At 42.6% G+C, this 16,627-nt stretch overlaps 1 pseudogene; it reads right to left on the bottom strand.

The window, feature by feature from the left end:
- Nucleotides 1–12,860: 12,860 nt before the first annotated feature.
- LOC131901775 (large ribosomal subunit protein eL15-like) lies at nt 12,861–13,443 on the bottom strand (annotated as a pseudogene).
- Nucleotides 13,444–16,627: the final 3,184 nt, after the last annotated feature.

Consider the following 16,627-nt stretch of genomic DNA (forward strand, 5'->3'; position numbering starts at 1 on the left):
TTTTTTTTTCCTTCTTGGTTTTGTTGTTGTGGTGGTGGTGGTGGTTTTGAGACAGGGCTTCTCTGAGTAGTTTTGGTGCCTGACTTGGATCTTGCCCTGTAGACCAGGCTGGCCTCAAACTCACAGAGATCCACCTGGCTCTGCCTCCCACGTACTTGAGATTAAAGGCATGCACCACCACCGCCCAGCACATTGCTTTTCTATACAGCTTCATTTTCCATGTCTCCACACAGTTACAAATCTCCACACAGCCACAGCTATAGCTATCATTTACATAGCTCTTTCACCATATCGTCACATCTCTTCCCTCACATACATCTCCTACATACATATTTCTTCTCTATACAACTACATTTTCTATGTCTTCCCACCCATTCAGCTACATTTCTCTTTTAGCGCGCGCGCGCGCGCGCGCACACACACACACACACACACACACACACACACACACACTCATTCATTGCACAGCTCTTTCCACAGTTCCTTCACATCACTCACTGGCTCCTCCCACAGTCAAACTCTGCACACACATGAGTTACATTTTTAGGGTCACAAAGAATTTCTTGAGTAAACAATCAGAGACAGAGCCAAACTCATACATGTAAGGAATCACACGGTTTCTCTCAGGCTAGGAAGCTCACATTGACTGGCCTGTGAGTAACAATTGGCCATGCATGTAGCCTGAGTGGTTAGCATTCCCAGAGAGAGAATGACATTGAAATTCAGGACTTAACAATAACAGTTGGCTGAACTTTGAGTGGTTGTGGTGCATGCAGAAAGAGAATTACTGCTGGGGGTTATGTCTACCAAAGTTCCTTCAAGTCTGACCTTGATTCATCAATAAACACCTGGAACTTAGTGTTTGTGTATTCTCTTCAGGGGCAGCTAGTCTGTTTTGAATTAGTTCTGAAGTCTAAAATTAGCTGTCTCTGAGAATACTGTTGCTTTCCAGTGTCAGTTATGAAAAAATATTCTAGTATCAGAATTATACAGCTTAAGCAGGAATCATCTTCCTGACCATCCACAGCCATAAGTGTGCTCAAAGATGTAAAACACACTACCAATGGGCTGTGGAAGGAACTCCACAGCTCTTCTTTTTAGGGAGGTAAGAGGTGGCACATGAGAAAGTTACAGACAGAGAACAACCAGTTTCCACAGCCAGTGACCCCACAGACTTTGCCTAATGGGGCTCCCCATCAGAGTTATTCATCTGGTGGGTTGACCTGTTAAATACTAGTTGTCACCTGCTGTATACTCCCATGGCCCTTGGCACTTTTGAGTGCTGGGATTTACAGGCATGCACATAAAGCAACACCTAGCACTATACCAGTAATTTTTAATGAAAAAAGTATAGTTTAATAGCATAGAATTACACTACATAATATCTCCCCATCTTTCTGATGAAGGAGGGTAGTTTTGGATTCTCAGAGCTGCACTTACAGAGATTTGTGTGTGTGTGTGTGTGTGTGTGTGTGTGTGTGTGTGTGTGTTGTGTGTTGTGTGTGTGGGGAGGAGGGTGGTGGGGAACCTCTGGTACTCATGATTGGGCAAATACTCCTAACTGCTGAGACATCTCTCTAGCCCCATAGAAGTATTCTTACAATGTTTTATGTATTAAAAGGTTGATTTAAGTTGTTAGATTTTTCTTGAAAGACTAATTTCCAATGAGAAAGAAATGAGATTCTATTTCTCCAGCATTTTTAAGTATTGCCTCTAAATGATAACCCCAGCAATTCAAGAGTATATTCTTTGGGGTTTTGGGGTTTGTTGTTTGTTTGTTTGTTTGTTTGTTGTTCTTGTTTGTTTTTCATGACAGAGTTTCCTTGTGTAGCCCTGGCTGTCCTGAAACACACTCTGTAGACCTGGCTGGCCTCAAACTCACAGAGATTCACCTGCCTCTGCCTCCTGAGTGCTGGGATAGGATTAAAGGTGTGAGCACCACCGCCTAGCTTATATTTTCTTTATCAGTAGTTCCCATTGTCGTTTCAAAGTTTGGAATTTCCCTGTTACTATCTTCTGGGCTGGCAGCAGTTGTCAGGGTTTTGATCTGAGGAGAACGTAATTGTGTGAGGAATCCATTTTAGATCTCTACTCTCACTGTCTGACCTATCCCAGAGACTGCATAACTGTCACAAGTCAGCAAGGAGCTAGTTGACTGTGTCCAGTCTCTGACAGAAGCTTCCCTTTACGATTCCAGTGTTTTCCATTCATCTTCTGTATAAACTGAATCTAGACATTCAAGCATGACTGAACAGGCGTCGAAGATTCATGGAGTAATTCTACCCATCTTTAAACTTCTTGCTTCAGATAATTGTAGATGAAAGATGTTCATTTGGATTACATTGCTATTTATTCATATATTTGTTTTAATAAGTGGATGAAGTAACATAAAAACACAGTTGAAAGACTGATTTAATTGGTAAATGTGTGGGGGTATTTTGGCTTCTGATCAATATTTGTATTCAGTCTGCAATCTAAGCTATGTATAATTACAAAGAAAACAGGTGAGATTAATATCCAGTTGTAACTTCTTCCCCTTTTACATGGCAAATTAAGAATTAGGAAAAGCACTAAGAAATGAGCAAAAAGCATCCTCGATTATCCTGTGTTAACATGAGTTAGTAAAACTTCCATGAGTAACATTTTCTCAGGTCATGGTCCACACTGCCTCCTGGAAGCTGGACATTCTCTGGTAGCCAGGAACCCTGGAATCCCTTATCAGTTATGGTTCCAAAGAACTCTTATTTAGAGTTCTATTTGGAGTGTAGTGAATTTACAGCTTTTATTAGCATGTGGAGTAGATTCTGGAAGCCTTTATAGAAAGGCTGCCAGGTGCTTCCTAAACTGACGTTCAGGCAAACTCTTCAGTAACTTTTTCCTAAAGCCTTAAGTCTGTGTAGTTGTTGTTAGTTTTATGACTATCATTTGGACACTGGTTTACAGTTTCTAAAATGTTTTCATGTGTCTTATTTTCTTAATTCATAAAACAGTATATTATAAACTGTGCTCTCGTATCAGAGTGGTCTTGAAATTTATTTGGTTAAATAAAAGATAGCTTAGTTAAGAGAGTGAAACTACAAATAAAGCTCTCAGCCTTCAAAGAAACTAAAACCAGAACTTCCTAGTAACCAAAGAATGTTGCATCTTAAACCCCAGCATGTTGTAAAACACAACTTTGACCTCTTAATTTCCCTGTTCTACAGAGGGAGAAGGGAATTAAAATTGAAAAGAAACACAATTGAGTTTAAATACATTCTAATAAAAAGAAACTGGAAATGGGGCAAAGGACACTAGGCCAAGCAGTTTTCTTTAGCTTACTATACTTCAATTAACCTCAGGGTGGATGGATGATGGATACAGGTCACAATGTGTAGCCTAGGCTAGCTTCAAAGCTATGGTCCTCTTCCTTCAGCCTCCCAAGTGCTGGGATTACAGGCATGTACCACTAGGCTTTGCTTCACCTTTATTTCCTTCCTTCCTGATAGGGCCTTATGTAGCCCAGGCTGGCCTGGTACTCATATGTACCTAAAGATGGCCTTGAGCTCCTAGTCCTCCTACCTCCCGCCCAAGTGCTAGGATTACAGGTTTGCACTACCATGCCAGGCTTTTGTAGTCCTGGGAGTCAAATCCAGGTTTCCTTTCATGTTAGACAAGCACTCAACCAACTGAGGTCCATCTCTAGCCAGCCTCAATTCTTAAATGAGTTTATAATCATATTTTCCCTGTTTCCTTCTTTGGATTACCTTAAAATGTACATAGAACTTGGTTGAGAATTACTGATACTCTCCCAAAGTGTTGGACATTTGTTATTTGAAAAATACTCCTCTGATAATAGAAACAGCAGTTTGTTGGTTTGGCTTGGCTTTTTTTTTAACTATAAGTACACAGCACTTAGTGCATTTGTATTTGGCAGTACTTGGGCTATTACAACTATGGCTGACTCAACCTGTCCATATGCTGGCCCAACAAGAAATGCTGGTTTTCTGTTATTGTTAGGATACTAATTTCAAAACAAAACAAAACAAAAATATATCATATCCTATTTCCCAGCCAACATATATAAACTATCTTCTCTGTATTCCCTAAATTCTTGGTAATTTGCCAACTACCCTTGTAAGTAGTTCAGTTAATAGCAACCCACTACCTTGATTCTACTCTCCTAGAAAGGAGATTGGATGGGTTGCTTCCTGTTTTGTTTGTTTGATTCGTTGATTGCAGTATTGGCAATTGAACCCAGGACCTCACACATGCTCACCAGACATTCACCCACTTGCTACACTAGCCTGAACTCACCACCTTAAGAGAACTTTTTCTATCCTCAGAATTATTAGAAACTAAACTTGTGTGTAGTTCATTACTATGGGAAATGCAGTGACACTCTTGCTTCTCTCAAGCCTTCTCTTCTCCAATACAGAGCTCAGATGGACAAGGTGGTGTCCCCCTTCAGGTCACTCCTCATAAGTGTCCTTCAAATGTGGCTCTTTGGAAACTAAAAGCTTCCCTCCACTGTTCACTCAGGGGCTCCCAAAGTGTGTAAGTGTGTGTCCTGTGATGACATTTTTTTTTTTTGGATTTTCGAGACAGGGTTTCTCTGTGTAGTTTTGGTGCCTGTCCTGGATCTTGCTCTGTAGACCAGGCTGGCCTCGAACTCACAGAGATCCACCTGGCTCTGCCTCCCGAGTGCTGGGATTAAGCCTGGCTTAATGATGACATTCTTGGTATGAGAACTTTGAGGTCACCTGTGCATCACTATCTACCTATAGCCTGTGGTGGGTGCTATGTCTCCTGTAAATACTACTAAAGACTCTTGACTACACTTTGAGAGGAAGCCGAAGCAATTCTAGTCTCCTTCACTTTTGGATGACAAATATAGCCAGCCATAGGTCATTTACCCACAGCATGAGACAGAGTTGAAACACACCACATTATTCCACTGAAGATTACCACTAATACATAGCATTTTCTTTGTAGTACCTTAAAAGATAAGACCTGAGTCAGGTGGTGGTGGCACATGCCTTTAATTCCAGCACTCAGGAGGCAGAGGCAGGTGGATCTCTGTGAGTTCAAGGCCAGCCTGGTCTAAAACATGTGTTCCAGGACAGCCAGGACTGTTACACAGAAAAAAACCTGTCTCAAAAAATAAAAGGCAAGACCTGGTTTCCATACAGTTAGCATATGTCTGGTCAGTGATCTCTGTAAATGTAATTACTACCTGCTGTATTCTGAATTACAGGATCTTGTACTGGGAAACGGATGGGTTAAATTTCCCGCCAGAACATTTTCTGAGTATTTGGTGCCAAGGAAATGGTCCTAGTTGTAGAAGACCCTAGTTTAAGTCCATTTTTTTTCTGGCTGTGTTACCCTCAGCTTGTTATTTAATCTGAAGTCTACAAGCTACCTACAAAGTAAGAGTACAACTCCTATAGTGTTGGGAGAACAGTGAGATTATATGGCAGGCTTTCATAAGTTGAAAGCACCACCCAAATGTAAGGTCCCTTAATGGAGACTCTTTCAAAATTAAAAATAAAAGCATACCTATATTAACTAATGTGTGTGTGTGTGTGTGTGTGTGTGTGTGTGTGTGTGTGTATTACATATTATATATTCATGTCAAATGAAGTTTTATACCTAGTAAGGTTATGAGGAAATACATTGAAAATTTTGAACGTTAGGTTTTGATTCATGGGTAAATGCTGTATACATGAAAGGGTGAATCAGTTATTTCAGGGCAGTGGCTCTCTGTGGCTTTTCCTTTAAAGTCTTTCTGAGTACTCAGTTCAGGTCAATAAACTTTTATTGACCACTCATTGGGCCACACCCAGTAATGCACTCTCTGGATAGAGATAACTATGAATGCGCACTTGTAGCATGAATTCTAATTGGTCTTAATAATAAAAACCCAGAGTCAGATATAGGGGTAAATGCTGAAATATCAGAGAGACAAAGGAGCAAGCCACAGCTCCACCAACTCCTCAGCCTGAAAGGGGGTAAGCTCCTGTCTCCTCCAGCCTTGTATTCCTCTCTCTGCCCAGCCATATCACTTCCTGTCTCTGCCTCCCTAGTGCTGGGATTAAAGGCATGAGCCTCCACCGCCTGGCTCTGTTTCTCTTTTAGACTGGATCAATCTCATGTAGCCCAGGGTGGCCTTGAACTCCTGGTCTTCCTACTTCTTCCTCCCAAGTGCTAGGATTGAAGGTATGTGTCACCACTTCCTGGCCTCTATGGTTAACTAGTGGCTAGCTCCACACTCTGATCTCCAGGCAAGCTTTGTTAGAGCACAAGCAAAATATCACCACACCTGCTCATCTTGGGGACTCCCAGTTCATACAGTCTTTCTCAGAGGTTATTGTTTAAACTGATTGAGTATGTCTGGGGTAGAACAGCCCATAATTGTAATTTTCTGAAACAGTCATCTCAAGTAACTAGTGAGCAAGAGTTTAACTCTGCACTGAGAAAAGTTCAGAGGGGTTTTGAGTCTGTGTGTGTATAATAAAGATACTGAACTATACAAATGTCCTACTCAAAGAACATAATAGTGGATTTATCCTCTGTATTCTCTGTTGTTGCTGTTGTTTGAGACTTGTTCTTCCCATGCCAGCCAGGACATATAGACCAGGCCTGCTTCAAAACTCGGGGCAACCTGCCTCAGCCTCCCACTTTCTGGAATTAGAGGTATATGCAACCTTGCCTATTTGTTCCTTGGACTTTTAAGCTGATTTTTATGTACCTATGTGAAATATGGGAAAGCGAGCCTGCAGAATAATACCCCCGGGGACCCTGGCATCACAGCTTGCAATAGCTCTCACCCCACATTGCTCTTCCTCCAACACTTGTCCCATATTTCCTCCTCTCTGTGTATGTGTTTTTCTCACACTCTGGTTCCTCTTAGACTAGCAGTGCATCAGTGTCCAGGTGCTTCCCCTTCCTTTTTCCATGCCAGCACCCCTAGACATGTCAACTTTATTCAAAACAACTTCTATCATTTTTCTAGGTACTAGCGAGTACCAGTTAGTATTTTAAAAAGCCATAATGGGCTGTTGGTTGATTAATGACCACACACACACCAAAACAAAACAAAAAAAAAACATAGGATCAAAACAGAAATTGAAAGTAATATTGGAGTCTGGGAGTGTGGCTCAGTTGGTAGAGTACCTGCCTAGCATACTTGAAACTCTGGGTTCAATCTCCAACACTGCATAAACCAGGTATAGTAGTACATTCCTATAATCACATCATTTAAGAGGTGGATGCAGAGGAATGAGAAGTTCCAGGTCATCCTCAGCTACATAATGAGTTCAAGTCCAGCCTGAACTACATGAGGCTCTCTTATTTAAAAAAAAATACGCCGGGCGGTGGTGGCGCACGCCTTTAATCCCAGCACTCGGGAGGCAGAGCCAGGTGGATCACTGTGAGTTCGAGGCCAGCCTGGACTACCAAGTGAGTCCCAGGAAAGGCGCAAAGCTACACAGAGAAACCCTGTCTCGAAAAAAAAAAATACGTTTTTAAAAAGTAATGGGCCAAACCTGGTGGTATATGCCTGAAATCCCAGCACTCGGGAGGCTGAGGCAAGAGAATAGCTAGTTTGAGGTTTCATAGTGAGATGCTCTCAAAACAGACAAAAATCTGGAGGTTCAACTAATAGTCTGTCTTTATGATCTGTGTTTCTAAAGGTGATTTCTGTGATATCTCTCCTAGCATTGCTTCTTGAATACAATGACTTGGCAGGTGACTTCTCAAGAATGGATCTGTACTGCTTCACCATTATATCTCCAGGGCCTAACAATGTGCCATGCATATGGTATTTGGTTAATATCATCCAGCAGAAAGAAATTCAGAGGCAAACTCAGAGGGATTGGGATGAAATTGCTGAGGCTTTTATGCTGTGGATATCGCTCTGTATAAATAAACACTGATTGGCCAGTAGCCAAACAGGAAATATAGGTGGGACTAACAGGAGGAGAGTTGAGGGAACAGGAAGGCAGAGAGGGAGACTGCCTGGAGCCACCGCCAGGACAAGCAAGATGTACCAATAAGCCACGAGCCATGTGGCAAAGTATATATTAATAGAAATGGGCTAAATATAAGAGTAAGAGCTAGACAATGATAGGCCTGAGCTAATGGCCAAGCAGTTTGAATAATGTAAGCGTCTGTGTGTTTATTTTATAAGTGGGCTCCGGGACTGGCGGGACTTGGTGGGACCCAGAGAGAAAAGCTCTCCAGCTACACTTTTCAGCTTATGATTTTCTCCAAGCTTACTCTAATTCTAGACAAGTTTCTTGCCTCCTGTTTAAAGCGGTTACTACTTAAATCATCTAATTCAACACATGTCCATTGGCTGCTCTGCCTGTCCATGTTGATGACTCAAAAGCGAGTTGAAATATGAGTTGATATGTCTTCCGTCCCCATGGAGGTGGTGAATAACTTCTGATTTCATCTGAACACACCTCTTGTTGAGCAGTGCTCCGATACTGCTGCAGAGATCTGCCCACCTCTTTCCTCAGAAGGATCTGGAAGTTCCAAGAAACTAGTCTTTGTTCATCTTGGTGTTCTTCTGCTGCACTTGAGGTGGTAGTTTCTCGGCAAATCCTTACTGAGAATTGGATGCCATTCACATAAATAACCATTCCTATGTAATGTATATTTGGATATAAGCATAATATTTTGTATTTGAAAGAAGTGCATGCTTTTCTAAGTGGGTTTTTTTTTGAGGTTTAAATGATAGATAACTAGACACTGAAAAAAAAACTGAGTTGCTTTTTTACACCTATTACATTTTTCAGGCCTGAGGTGGTACATTCTTATAATCCCAATATTCAGAACCCTGAGCCAGGAATATTAGCCACAAATTTGAGGAGAACCTATATAGCAAGACTCTGAAGGGTGCAGGGGAAGAAAGAGCAGGACTGGGGGTGTGGCTCAGTTGTAGAGCATTTGTTCTTGTTTCAGTTCCCAGGACCTCATAAAACCAGACATGGTGGCACATGTCTATAATCCAGAAGCCCTCAGGAGGTAGAGACAGGAAGACCAGAAGTTTACCATCATCCTTGGTTACAAGAGACTCTGTCTTTAAAGAAACCCTAAAAAAAAGTGGAGTTTTGTTTTTGTTTGTTTGTTTGTTTTTTCCTTTAGAATATCTACTGAGTAACAATCTGTCCTTCCAGCCTGGATTGTAGCTCTGTAATAGAGCTCCTAGCATGTTCAAGGTTCTGGGTTGAATCTCCAGCATTGCAAAAGAAATAAAAAGAAAACATTGTAAATTGGCCGTGGTATTGGACACCTTGTAATCTCAGCACTAAGGATGGTAAAGCACAGGATTGCCATGATTTCAAGGCTAGCCTGGGCAACATAGTAACAACCCAGCAAGAGAGGAACATCAAGACTATGTCTCTAAACACAAAGCCAAACAAAACACACTTCCTTTGCCCCATCTCACCCTCTCCAGTTAGCCAATGGGTTCCTAGCAAACATTGTTGAAGCCTTTGCTGAACAGATAGACACACCTACCCAGAATGGACCTGTCTCATTTAAGTGTCTCAAGGGTCAGAGAAAGAAATGACAGTGCTCACAACACACACACACACACACACACACACACACACACACACACACACACACACCGTGCTCTAGCAGGTCACAGATGGGGTAGATATTGGGGGGGCCAACACATAACCCTGGGTTGGGCCTGGGTACTCTCAGGGTTGTTCAGCCTAGCAGCTCTCCTCATCTTCACCACCAGGGTGGGCTCTCCAGGATCGCCCTGGCTAGTTCACCCTCTGCACAGATGAGCAAGGGGCGGGGCCAGTTCTCCAGCTTTCTCCCTGGTTAGTACTTAGAGGGGAGGCTCTTGTTTTTTAAAGATTTATTTTTGTTTTTATTTATGTGTGTATCTGAGTGTAGGCCACACGTGTGTGGGTATATGTGGAGGCCAAGAGAGGACATCAGATTCTCTGGAGCTGGAGTTGTGAGCTGCTCAATGTGGATATTAGGTCCAATGAAAGTGCAGAAAGTACTCAACTGTTGAGCCATCTCTCCAACCCTTCTTATTTTTTTTTTTTAAAAAGTATTTTTATTATAATTCAATTTCTTATCAATAAATTCGCCCATTTGAGCTTAAGTAAACTTAAGATGGGTATCTGCTTTTACTGTTAAAGGAAGACAGGTTAGCTGGGAATGTAATGTTGGGGAGTGTTTGCCCAGCATGCATGAGGCTCTGGGTCACTAGACTGCGTGACTTAGAGGATTCTCTTTTCTTTCTTTCTTTTTTTTCTTTTGGTTTTTCGAGACAGGGTTTCTCTGTGAAGCTTTGGGCCTTTCCTGGAACTCGCTTTGGAGACCAGGCTGGCCTCGAACTCACAGAGATCCACCTGCCTCTGCCTCCCGAGTGCTGGGATTAAAGGTGTGCGCCACCACCACCCGGCGAGGATTCCCTTTTCTATTTAGGTGTTTGTTGTTGTTGTTGTTGTTGATACTCACATGTTACACCAGAATTTATGTTAATCAGGAGATTGTCTAGATGAGGAATTCCTGATAAATAAGATGCTGTAAGAGGTAAGTGTCTTCTTCGCTTTTTAGGATTCTTAATATCCTAAGTCACAAGAAATAGAACAATAACAAAAACAGAACAAGTACATGAGGCTTACTTACAGAGGAGGTTGGACAGGGATCAGGTATTCTGGAACTATCCATTGGATGAAAGAGGTTTTTAAGAACCAGCATGTTGTATAGTTTTCCACAGCATCTATCTTTAAATATTCTACCTTCAGGAACTATATGTTTTGGGCTTTGTACACACATTTATCATCATCAGACATTTTGTCTTGGCCTGGAACTCACAGAAATCTACCTGCCTCTGCCTACTGAGTGCTAGGGTTAAAGACATGTGCCATCACACCTGGCCACCACACTCTTTCAACCCTGGTGTATGCCAGAGCGTGCCATCTCAAACAATTTAAAAAACATTTATTGAAAACAGGAATTGTTAACTGCTAAGTTCATTGATTGGATCAGAGAAATTTCAGAGGAAAATCTTGAGGTTTTTTTTCCCCTAGAACATTATGAAAATATTACATTACAATTGCTGCCAACATATTTCTAACCACTCTAGGAAAAGAAAACAACAAACGAATTTCCAGTTCTTCTGAGATATACTAGACCCTAGATATGCTTGCATGTCATTGGACTTCAACTGCTTTCCTTTTTTAGTCAATTGTGTTTAATATGCTTTATATGTCTAATCCCCGTGGAGCTGTCGGTTAGAAGGGGGCTGAGCCGGAAGCTGTTTTAATTCTGGCTTTTGTTTCAGCCACTAAATGTAATGCCACATGATTGTTGACCCAACAGTAATCCAGTTTAAAAAAAAAAGTCTTCAGGGTTACTATATCATCAAAATTAACCCTGATTACATCAAATTATGTCGAAACAGACCACAGATGTTTGCCCTGTTGCAGCAACTGCTTGAGGGCTCATCCAGAAGATGCATCTGGGTGTCAGGAAGATATGTTTGGGGTTTATTTTTGCTCCACAATACAAATGTGCGAGAGAAAACACTCTGTTCTCTCTCCAATGCTTGGCGGGAGCTGAAAACTTTGTGGCTTGTCCAGCAGTTAAAAATCATCTCCATTCCCAAAGAGAAGGGACCCAAGACCTTTTTTTTAAAGATTTTATTTATTTATTTTCTGTATATGAGTGCTCTATCTGCATGTGCACCTTTATGGTGGAAGAGGGCATCAGATCCCACTATGGATGGTTGGGAGCCACCATGTGGGAATTGAACTCAGGACCTCTGGAAGAGCAGCCAGTGCTCTCAACCACTGAGCCATCTCTCCAGCCCCGATCCAAGACCTTTTGTCTAATTTTCTGTAAGGGGAAAAACAGCGTAAGAAGGAAAGTCAAACCCATTGAACACGCTATTGTGAACAAAAACCTGACTAGAGAAAAGGTGGGGTTTTCCTTAGGTTGCAAGCGGTGGTGTGCTAGAGCTGGCTCGTGCCAGGTGATGAGAATGGATTGTTCAGTCGTAAACTATCTTAAAGCTGGTTGTTAAATAATATTTAAATTGTCGTAAAAAATGAAAAGTAAGTATCGGAGAAGATGTGGACAGGTTGGAACCCTGCTCATACATTGCAGGTAGATATAGCTACTATGGAAAATAATCCGGCAGTGCTTAAATAGTTGGACAGGGCACTGGAGAGAAAGCTCAGCAGATCAGAGCGCATGCTTCTCTTGCAGAGCATTGGGGTCTGTTTCCCAGCACCCACATGGTGGCTCACAAAGTTGTAACTTCGGTTCCAGGCGTCTGACACCATCTCTGGGCTCTCTAGGCTCCTGTGCACATATACTCATTCAAGAAAACAGTCAGACATATAAAATATGAAAATAAATACTTTTTAAAAGTTGAAAAGACCAGATCCGCTGGGGCTACTATTATGGTTTGGATTTGAAATGTCCCTTACAGGCTCGGGTTCTGAATGCTTATTTCCCAGCTGGTGATGGTATTTGGAAGGCTGTGGAACCTTTAAGGGGTGGGGCCTAGCTGACAAAAGTAGGTCCCTAGGGCCAGGATTTTGAAGACTATACCTGCCCCCACCCCCACCCCATTCCAGTTCCACTCTCCCTTCCTGGTTCTGTGCTGTGAAGAGTTTCTGCCACATACTCTCACTGCCATCAGCTTGCAATGCATGCCAGGTATGGTGGTGCATACCTTCAACCTCTGCAGTTGGCAGGCAGATCTCTCAGGAATTTGAGACTAGAATGCATAGCACCAAGTCTGTCAGGGCTACATAGTGAGACACTGCCTTTCTTTCCCTTTTTTTCTGTCCTAAATTGTTTATTGGATATGAATTTTACAAACATTATGTGCATTAGCCGTAATGGTGGAGCTGGGGAGTATTTCGCCTTCTCCAGGATGCAAGGCAGCCACCAATAGTGTAGTGGGACTTGCAGCACTTTTCTAAGGCCACGGCTCTTGCAGTCCACGGAGGTCAGCCCACGCATCTCTCCGTGCTTGTGGACAGGGTGGCAGGGTTCCTTCTATTACTTTTATGGAATGAATCAATGAGGATTACCTACAAGAATTTATAGATGGAATTTTCATAAACCCAACTTCAGGACTCTCAAAGTGTCCAGCTTCAGCTCTCTCTTTTGCAACAGACTGATAGCTTCCAGCAAACCTAAGCTGGGTAACACTGTGATGGAGAGGCTTGCCATAAGTCGCGCCCTTAGAACTGGGCATTTGCAGCCACCACTTGGACACAAATCCTGTATATGACATGACCTTGTTTGGCCTTATATCCCAGCCTATGCACTTTATCTGGACAGGTGGGGCTGCTAGCCCTGTGAGGAACAGAGAGTGAGAGGTGTTGCCTGGGCAGACCCTCAGGAGGAAGCGCATCATGTCGAACTGCTTTACTTCCATAGCTCCTAGATGTATTTGTATGCACCCATCTTGGCTCACCTGATGGCTGCCACCATCATGAAAAGGAGACCCTGTCTTTAAAAGAAAGTGGTGGTGGAGTGGGGGAGGCTGGAAAGATTGCTCAGAAGCTAAGAGTATTTACTACTTTTTCAGAGGAGCAGAACTTAGTCCCTACCTAGACCCCTCATGGTGGCTCAAAACCATTCATTACTCCAGCTCCAGGAGATCCAATGCCGTCTCCTCTATGGGCACCAGACACATGTGGTTCACACATATACATGCAGGCAAAACAGAAAAAAAATCTTTAAAAACATTTTTTAAAGCTTGAAAATATGTGTTCATCACAGCTTTCATAATAGCCTAAAATACAAATAACTAAAATATTTATGAGCTGATGAACAAGTAAGTAAAATTTGGTATATCCACTTAGTGGAATATAGTTCATCTGTTAAAAAAAGAATGAATTTCTGAAAAGTGTTACAACAGTAAATGTGCCTTGGACACATACAAAGTGGTCAGGCATGGTGACAAATGGTTTTAATTCCAGCACTTGGGTAGCAGAAGCAGACAAATATCCTTGTGTTTAAGACAATAGAGCTACAGGGCCAGGGCTACATAGTGAGACCCTATCTCAAAAAGAAAACTTGTTTCTTTAAGAAATGGAGTCTCAAAACACTGAGTCTGCAGTTAAATAATCTTAATAACAAATGGAATATTCTGGACAGGGTGGTACACACATCTGTAATTCTAGCAGTGAAGGAAGGAGGTACTGGAGACCAAGGTTATCCTCAACTAGAGTTCAAGGCCTTGGATACATGACACCAGGTATTTTAATAAAGAGGCAGCGGGTGCATACATACTCCCCAAGCCATCATTTGCTCTTGACTTTTCGTTACACTATTATGTTAGTGCTACTTATGTTACATATCTTTAGGCTGGAAATACTAAATAATGGTGTATTAGTGTGCATCTCTTGACATTAAATTGATAGCTGAAATGGTCCATGGGTGGGTGGTGGATGAATGTTTACTGACAGATACTACAAAGCCATTTCCTCCCTACTGGAGAGCCAGTTTCTAAAACATTCCACAGCTCCTCACAAGGTTTGGACCAGTCATCCTGGGGACCTGGGAAGAAATACCTGAGGCCTTTGACTCTCCTACAAAACCAAAGAGCAGATCTATAACGCGCAGACCCACATCGTACGCAATGCAGCTTGTGTTGCGGGGCAAGTGGTTGTTTCCTTTGTAGAGGTGGGCAGAGGACTCCATAGTCCAGGCCAGCCTGGAATTTCTGCCTAAGTTAGGCCTCCAACCACAGCAGTCTTCTTCCCTTTGCTTCTTGAGTGCTGGGATTACAAGAATTGTCAACCTTCATGCCTAGCGGAAGGATTTCTGCTCATAGTCGATGGAACCACTTAAAATCAGGATGTGATTTCTCCTACTTTTCTAGTGTTGTATGGGGGGAGAAGTTTAGTGCTAGAACTGCAGGGTTGTCAGTCAAGCCAGAGTCAAGATAACCAGAAAGATTCAGTGCTTAGTCCCAGAGAGGAAGAAATCAGGCGTCGACCAGACTGGCTGGATGTGGAAACCAAAGGTGAACAGAGTCAGCTCCCTGGAGCCTCAGGGTAGAAATCAAAAGGTCAAAGGAACTGAAGAATTTGAAATTCCCCAAGAGTTACAGCTGTTAACTAGGCAAGCTCTCCAGCCCTAAGTAAGCTACACTCCCAGCTCTATAGCCATCTTCAGGGGGACAACTTCAGGATTCCCTGAATCTGCTCAGCCTTTTTGGCCTGGCCGGTGGCTGTGGTGGGATGACCCTTCTCTGGTATTCTGGGTGTTCCAGTAGTCCACAGTTCTACTTGTCATCCTTTTAAGGATGGATTCTTTTGATCTCACAACAAATATAGAATGCCCATATATTGTGTATCTGACCTCAAAAATTAAGATAGACTCCTGCCCTCAAGGAACTCGCAACTCTGGCTAAGTATTTGCAGTAAAGAAAGTGTGGTAAGCTCTAGGGAAATGGGTCTTGACATGTATTCAAGGTCTAATTTGAGCTACTTCTCTGTGGAGCAGGTAAGGAGCTGCTCTTTGTTCATAGTACTCAGTATTTTCTAGGAGATGGCGACAACTGGATTTTCAGCAGGATCTGTGGAACAGAGAGATGTTGCTTTGACCACCATGGCAAGAGAAAGGATATCTAAAGAAACACAGATGTGTATCCCTTCCTCCAGCTATCAGACTACTAAAAAATGAAGAACCACGCAATCATGGACGCACGCACGTACGCACGCACGCACGCACGCACACGTGCACACACACTTTCTCCAGAGTTTTCTTTCATGCTGGAGGAAAGAAAAGGCTGAAGCCCTGTGCTAGTCAGAGAAAGGACTTGCTTCCTAGGAACAGATTCCATACAGTTCTGACAATTCAGGGGACCAACTTCCAGGACAGACTGGAGCTAGGACAATGATGGGTCAGTGATAGACAGGACCACACCTTGACCAGAACTGCTTAGTTATGTATGTCTCTTGCCCTCTATTTAAACCTAAGCCTTAAGTCAGCGCTCCCCACACACAAGGATGAACTGGGGTCAGGGGCATGGGTCACTGACACTTTTTATTTCTCAATATGGCCACATTGGATAAATTTTCTTTCTCAGCTTTTCACTATTAAGTGTCTCCTTATTGGTATATAAGGACAGGTGACCGTAGCTTGCTGAGGTTGCCAGGGACTAGATCTTCAGCTTATGACTCTAGTAACATTGTCACGCCCACCACTATTGATGCCATGTCCTACGAGGCTAACTGTCACAGAACATATAGCACTGGTCTGTTGTTTGTGGTTTGTTTGTTTGGTTGGTTTTTGAGACGGGGGCTCACTATGTAGCTCTGGCTATCCTGGAACGCACTCTATAGACCAGGCTGGCTTTGAACTCACAGAGATCCGCCTGCCTCTGCCTCCCAGAGTGCTGATATTAAAGGCATGTACCACCATGTCTGGTTGGTTCCGGTTATTAATAAAGGTGAAATTGGAAAACTGGACTAGCTTAAACTTTTCAAAGAAGTTTATCAAACATCGACAGAGAGGAAGTACAATTAGGTCTTAGTCACAGCCTAAGCCCTCCATCCTTAGCCTCAGGTAACTAAGAGAGTAATTTAATGTGGGTAAGAAAGTTGGCTCAAAGCAACCAGGAGCACATACTGTCCCC

Source organism: Peromyscus eremicus, unplaced genomic scaffold (assembly GCF_949786415.1).
Source record: "Peromyscus eremicus unplaced genomic scaffold, PerEre_H2_v1 PerEre#2#unplaced_306, whole genome shotgun sequence".
In the NCBI taxonomy this organism is placed as follows: domain Eukaryota; kingdom Metazoa; phylum Chordata; class Mammalia; order Rodentia; family Cricetidae; genus Peromyscus; species Peromyscus eremicus.